An 8,024-nucleotide genomic window follows, 5' to 3' on the forward strand; every position below is an offset into this window, starting at 1 on the left:
AAAACAGTTCTTCACCAATAAGAACATATCAGACTTTCTAACACTCCTCTGTGGGGCATGTGTAAGAGCAGGAATGCTGGGTACAAACTCATAGAACTAGAAACAGAGGAACAGGACTGCATTTCCAGGGGTATCATACTCAAGAGACAAAAGCTTTAATGTTGTTCACAAACTGTTTAGAAAAATAGAATCAAAAAGGAAAAAATAAATACAGTGTCAACAAAAATGTTAATGTAGAGATCCTGCTTTGATTTTCTTGGAAAAGCTCTATCAAAAAAAAAATAAAATCCAGTGAATTTTAGGTGTTTATCGTTTCCTGTTTACATGTGTTAGAAATAAGTAGCTTTAATAGTGATGAGCAAAATAAAAAAGCGAGGTGAAACTTGTCTGACATACTGTTTTGCTTTTTTTTTGGTACGTGCCCCTAGAGAAAACTGAACCCAGGACTCTGGTCTGACGTTCTAACCGCTGAGCAAAACTGACCAGGGCTAATATTTTGCTTTGAACAAGAAATGTCTGTCGTGGATCATTGACAGTTCCACAGTTTGTGGATTTTATTTTATTTCAGTCTATATATTGTCAAAAGCTTAGGAATCTGATCTAACATGATGTGATGGATATAATTTGGAATTTGTGAAGAATAGACAAACCTCAGTAAGTTAGGTACCATTAAGAAAAAGTTTAGAATTCTAAACTCTACTTTTTAAAATCCATCTTTTTCAAATATTGGATTATTATGGAATATATCATGGGCAAGCAGTTCCAAATCCAATATATGCAGTTTGTTTGATGGGCAGCAGACATGTTTAAAAAAATTTCAGAAAATAAAAGAGTAGAGTGACTACTAAGGTATTTTTCGTCATCCAAATTAGCTTTTGTTGCCATTGGCATGTGGGTTATGACGAGTGAAGTTACATTTCTTCACACAGTGTCAAATGTTCTTTAAGTCTTAACCATTTTCACCAGTGGCAGGATTTCTTCTTAGGATCCAAACTAGTTAACTTCAGTTGTCAAGAGAGTTTAATAAGTACACATGAGTTTGAAGACTCTTCAAATGTTTTGCATTTGCATTTTACCCATCTTAACCATAACATGCATTTGTATGTGCCTGTGCATGTTTGCAGTTGGATACATTTATGTTTTTATGCTTTGTAGTGGAGGTTGTTTTGCTCAGATAACCTCCAAGTTCTTCTGTGATTATACTTTCAAAGATGAGCTTTGGTAAAGATACACTAAAAAATAAGACATTGAGATAATTGTTCAGCAATAGTATATAGTAGGTATTAAGCAAACTACAACCCAAGTGTGACCATATTGCTCAGACCTGACTTTTATTTGAAAAATCAGTGACAAAGTAATATCAAGTGATTTCTATTAGGTTACAATTTTAACAATATTTAGGGTCTTTGTTATCTGAAAAAGCTTAAAGATAACCTACATTTTCTTATTTAAATGTATATAATGTAGGTTGGAAACCTATTTCCGTAAGGTGCCTTCTGAAGGTAGGAAGAAAGGTTCCCCTCCCTTGTAAAGTGCAGTGTCATGCAGCGGGAAAGGTTCCAGGCCTGGCTCAGACTTGGGTGGCTTTGCCCACCACTTAGCATGTGACTATGAGTGAGCTACTTCACTTTTCTGAACAACAATTCTCTTGTTTATAAAATAGGTAAAATACTCATATCCCATAAGGTGTGTTTTGAGACTTGCTGAATCAATTTGTAAAGCTCCCACATTCTGTCAGGCATTTAGTTATTAGCTCTGGTCTCATTAGGGCTGCTATAGCAAACATATCATAATCTGGGGGCACCTAAACCTCAAGCATTTATTTCTCTGGAAAGAACACAAACATTTATTTCCCTGGGAAATTCAAGATATTTTTCCTATAAACCTCACATGGTGGAAGGTGCAAGGGAGCTTTCTCAGCCTGCTGTTAACAGGACACTAATCCAATTTAAGAGGGCTCTGCCCTCATGACCTATTCCCTTCCCCACCTCCTAATATCATTGGAGGCCACAAACATTCAGAACATACAGCTGCCTTCTTCCTGTTCCCCAAACCAGACAGCAAGTTATTACTTCTTAAATTAGGTGTGCTTTCTACGTTGATTAAATCATTGTTCAGAGCCCTTTCTCAAACAGTTATCTGCAGAAGGTGGTGGGTGGTACAGCGATGGCAGGGGCTCACGGAGAACCTCTGGACTACGCTACACAAGCAGCTGACTTCTCTTTCTGATACAGAGCAGCCAGGCAGAACAGGTCAGAGTGCTGACTCTGGAATTAAAGAAGCAGCCAACACCAATGTTATGAAGGTAGATGCCAATGTCTACAGCCTAGAGGGGAATAAACAGAGGTTAGGAATGTATTCTGATCCATCAGTTCACATTGTTAATTTCCTTTAGTTTTCTTTCTTTTTCCCCCCCCAGGGATGCATAAACATATATTTGGCTAAAACAAGGAAGTATTCAAAGCACCATACCACAACTACATTTTATTCAGTCAACATTACATTTCAATTTGTTTTTATGTTTATAGTGTGCTTCTTTTCCACAAGAATTCATAGCAGGAGAGATTATAGCCTAAAGAAAACAACTCCAAGCCATAAATCCTATGATTAGGCAATTTCGATTGGCATCTATTGTGTTTACTTACTTTTCTTTAAATATTTTTTTATTGATTTTTTAGAGAGAGAGAAAGGGATAGAGAGATAGAAACATCGATGTGAGAGAGAAACATCTATTGGCTGCCTCCTGGACTCCCCCTACTGGGGATTGAGCCTGAAACCTGGGCATGTGCCCTGACCAGAAATCGAACCAGACCTCTCAGTCCATGGAGTGATGATCAATCCACTGAGCCACACGGGCTGGGCCTTACCGTACTTATTGTTTCCTGATTTTTTATGTGCTTAACTATTACCTCTTCAACTAAATAGATGCTTTTTGAAGGCTGGAATAGGGCTGTATAGGTCTTTGTATATCTCATAATTCAGTGTATAAGAATACAGTATTGTGATGTATTTAACTGCATTACAAATATATTGCTCAGTTTGACCATCTTACCAATCATCAATAAGCTTATAGCAGACAGATGAGCCCCAGATAGCTAATCTGAGTTACAATATTCAGTAGATGTGATCAGTAGCAGCTTTCAGAGTTGATTACTATCATCATTCACTTGTAAGAATGAAAATACAAGTTCATAGGACTACTGCCTGAGCAGCATTGAGTACTAGAAGAATACCATTGACTATAAATCACAAAGTTCAGCAAAGCTTCAGCTAAAGGTAAAATTACATGGCAAAAGCTTAAATCCCCGATGCATCCAATTGGGTGTATATCTAAGCAATTTACTTCATTTAGTTGGTTTTCAAATATATCAATAAGATTAAGGTTGGTCCTTCACAATGTTATAACTGAGTCAGATTTTGGTTCTCTGGCATTTTTTCCCCTATCAGGTATTTACCCACCTCGTCTCAGTATTCCATCACTGTGCTATTCCATAGTGAATTGTCCTTCATCACTACAACACTCCATCCTACACCATCTTCTCTGCTGTACTTCTGTCTATAACAGAAATTTATCTCAGCATTTTGATTATATATAGCTTTAATATTAGGTGACTATCTTTCATGTGCAACTTAGGTGATATTCTACTTAGGGGACTTCATGGAATTCGGTGAATCTCTTAAAGTTGTATACAAATTTTGAGTGTATGTGGATTTTGGGGGGAGAGCATTCAGTGCTTTTATCAGATTATCAAAGAGGTGTGCAATGCCCAGAAAAGTTAAGAACTGTCTAGCAGAACAGACTGGAGCCCTGCTTCCCAGGAAACACAAGAATGTCTTCTGAGATAATAAGTCTGTCTTTGTTGTTACCAGTTTCTAACTCAAATCATCCTCACTTATCTTCATCATTTGCTTGATACACATCACCATTTAATTCCACCAACTTAAAGTATTTTAAGAGCAAAGCATCATCACCCACAAATCACTTTTCTTCCATTTCAGATTAGAACTCAGATCACTACCCTAAAAATACCAGACCTACTTACTACAAAATGAGGTGAAGGATGGTTGTTTCCAGGTGAGGTTAAACAGAAACAGACTATATGTAGTGTTTTATTGGTTCAGAACAGGCCAGATGTTCAATTTTAAATATATTTTTATTCTCTTTATTCGTTTTTTCACCAATTATACAGAAAATGCTAATTGTTATTAAAATAATTTTTTTTTTTGTAACTTGAAGGGGTGTGTGTGTGTGTGTGTGTGTGTGTGTGTTCCTTCCCGCTTCCAACTCTCTCCTAAGGGAAGAATTTTAATATTTTAGGTTACCTTTCAGATCTACCTTTCATAGTATCATTGGCATGGTAATGTAGCATTTCATCATCTACCTTAGTTTGGATAGTACAGTTCCACTTACAAAATACTTCTTTTATTGATCTTATCACTAATTGTAAAATAGGCAAAGAAATAAAAATCCACAAAGATCTACTTCAGTATTTAATCATTGCCTTAGTCTTACTTTTATGTTAACTAAATATTTCATATTGCAAACTATATTTTATTTTCAGTGGAGTTATAGAAAAAGAAAAAGTTCTTTTGTGTAACAAGTTGCATATGTTTGAAAGCATTTTTAATAACAAGCTAAATTGTAAATTCAATAGAAAAACAAATATACCAAATCACTACTTTGGTGCTTTGATATAATTAGTTGATTGAATGAACTTCTCACTTTTCAATCAGTTTTTTCATATGTATAGACATAGTCCAAGTCAACAACTTAGCCTTCCGTTCTCCATGGTTATAAAATTTATTTTCTTCAGGAATTTACAAAATACACACCTGTGTCCTCACACTCTCTAGTCAACATTCTGCGCACAGCAGATGCTAACATTGCTTGTAAGCCTATTCCTTCTTACCCAGGATGCTATGTTGAGCCCCAAACTGAAAAAGTAGAAAGAGCATTCTTTTTACCCTGCAGATGTTGATACTGGAATATTTTCAACCTTCTTGTATTTGATTTTTGCTTAAATGTCAATTCCTAGAGAACTTACTAATTTTCTTCACAGCATTTATTAATATGTCATTGTTAGTTGCTCATTTGTTTACTGTTCTTCTCCTCCATTTTATTTTAAAGCTCTATAAAGTAGATATTATGTCCATATGCTTACTTGAATTTCCGGTATCTTACACAGTGCCTAGTGCATGGTGGACACTTAATGACTAGTTGTTAAACAAATGAATGAATATATTGGAACAGCACAGAAGTGGTGATTACAGCTTTGGCTGCTCTTCTTAGCTGAGTGGTTGTAGCTTTAGGAACCTGCAGTACTTTGAGTGACTCTGAAAGTTCAATATTGGTGAAGACCACTTACAAACTAAAAGCAGAAACTCCAAGTTCACACTGCTTTTCTCCAGAATGATTTGTTAGGGGAATCAGCGACACAGGCTTCCCTGTTGATTCATTCTCTGCTCTCTGCTCCTAATTGGGTATAGTAAGCACCTGGCTGATTGTAGACCCAACAAACTGTTCATAACTGACTTATTTGTTTTCAACATACTTGTTCAGTTTCACAGTTCATGTGAGTGTCACATGTTTGTGTTTTAAGGATAAATAACTTTTTATATGTGCTACACATGCAGCTCTTAGTTTCAATTCAATAGCAAGAAACAGGCAAAAATAAATGATCAGTAATTAAAAAGCAAACTCAAAAGCTATGTCATATGAACAGGTTATCAGTAAAAAGACGGCAAGATTGCTCAGGAATAGGAATACTTGCACTTATAGGTTTCATATCAATATAGGTGAAAATAAGAGGTTGGCGATTTTGAGTGGGAAACAGGACATTGTGCAAGAGACAAGATCAGGTCTGCTCCTTCGAGATTCCAGAAAATCAACAGTTTAATCCCCTAAACAAAGGCAGACAAATTTGGTTAGACCTGGTTAGTGAATTATTGCAGATCTGGGCGCTTCAGTTGGCAAGCAGTCATTGCAAGGCTTTGGTTTTTTTCAGAGTTTACTTGTAGAAAGAGATAGTAGAGCTATTAAAATCAAACAGATAGAAACAAACCTCTCTTACGATCGAAGAAGTCCGTGTAACAGACAACCAATTTTGAGAGATAAGAATTCTACTTATGACTGCTGTACAGAATCCTCGTTGGTTAGATTCAATTGACCAATGGTTTCATTTAGCTCTTTGAATCCATTAATTTTTCCTCAAACACGGAAGAAATGTGTGTATTTAATTCTTTAAATCTGTAAAGTAGAAAATGAGAATTGGAAACAAATGAAGTTGAGTTAGAAATATATTTGTGCTGATAGACTATTATCAAATTTCTTGAGTTACTCTCAAAGATAAACTTATTGTGTCGCAATTCAATGCTTTGGGGACTGTAGAGAAAACTTGGATCATTGATACTTGCAATTCTATTCTAGGCTTGCTTTATCTAAATTAGCCTCAGGCAATTACCTGACAGTTGATCAAAGTTATTTTTCATTTGTCTGTAGATGCTTTTCTTTCTTGGGAAAGAGATATATTAAACCATGCCTATAATATATTCATATTCATTGTATACTTATTGAGTGTCTACTGTGTGTCTGGCACTACTGTAGGTGCTGGAAAACAGAAGTTAACAAAACAGGAAAGAAAACCCTATACCCTGAGAACTTGATATTGTAACAAGGCAGACAATTATACAACATATATAAGTTTAAAGTATAATAAATACAGTGAAGTGGCATAGAAAGTTCCAGAGAAGAGGTGGAATTTTGGTCAAGCAAGTTGGTCAGTTAAGGCCTTGCACAGAAGATGAGATTTGAGCAAAGACTGGAAGAAGGTGAGGGCTAGAACTGGGTGGATGTGGGAGGGAAAAGTGACCCAGGCAGAGGCAAATGCAAAGTCCTGAAGAGAGAGGCACCAGAGCAGTAAGGAGGCCAGAGTGCATTTGAATGAGTAGTAAAAGGTGTGTTAGAGAAACAACAGGGACCCCATCATGAAGGCCTTACAAGTCATTGTAAGGATTTTGGTTTTTACTTTGAAATGGGAAGTTATTGCAAGGTTTGAGGTAGTAGAGTGATATATTCTGATTTATATTTTTAAAGGATCACTTTCTCTCTATTTGAGGTTAGATTGGAGGGCAATTAGTAGCTGTAGCAATAATAACCCAAGGAAGTTGATGCTGGCTTTGATGAGTCTGATAGCAATGAAGAAAGTGAGACGTAGTCAAATTCTGGATATATTTTAAAAGTAGGGCCAAACAGAATTTACTGAGATAATTACTTAGGAAAATTGCCAGCTCTAAAATTCCTATTTTTTTCACCTTTCTCAATTTCCATTTACAAATGTACTGAGGATGCTGGGACAGATTCAGAAAGTCAAATTACTTGGCTATAGAGGCAATTTTTTAAAAAATCTTCACCCAAGGACATTTTTGCATTTATCTTCAGATAGAGCAGGAGGGAGAGAGGAGGGAAGAGAGAGAAACATCGATGTGAGAGAGAGACATCGACTGGTTGCCATCCACATGACCCCAACTGGGGCTGGGGACAAACTGCAACCGAGGTGCATGCCCTTAGCAGGAACCAAACCCCAGACTCTCTGGTCCACGGGCCGACACTCTAACCACTGAGCAACCAGCCAGGGCTAGAGGCTATAATTTTGAAGTAGATGGAGGTTCAAGAAAACTATATACTATTTTTCAATATTTTTGTCTTATTTATTTATTCTAGGATATTCAGATAAAATGGGGTGAAAGATAAAATGCAGACTGTTTGTCTTTTCTCTTACTAAGCATGTAGTAAATATTACTTTTAATGAGGTGTGGCTGCAACATTTAATTTTAACTTCATGGTCCTGTCTTTGTGTTTACCTAACAGTAATACAACACGCCCATCTTGGAAAATGCAAAAGATCAAAGGGTTTCTCCTCCATTCTTCAAAGACAGTAAAGGGATGACAGAAAAAGGATGATAGTGGACATTTTCCACTTTTGAACTCTGTTACTATCTCTTAGCTATTTTCACGTTTCACTTTT

The sequence above is a fragment of the Molossus molossus genome, unplaced genomic scaffold (assembly GCF_014108415.1).
Source record: "Molossus molossus isolate mMolMol1 unplaced genomic scaffold, mMolMol1.p scaffold_m16_p_8, whole genome shotgun sequence".
NCBI lineage: Eukaryota > Metazoa > Chordata > Mammalia > Chiroptera > Molossidae > Molossus > Molossus molossus.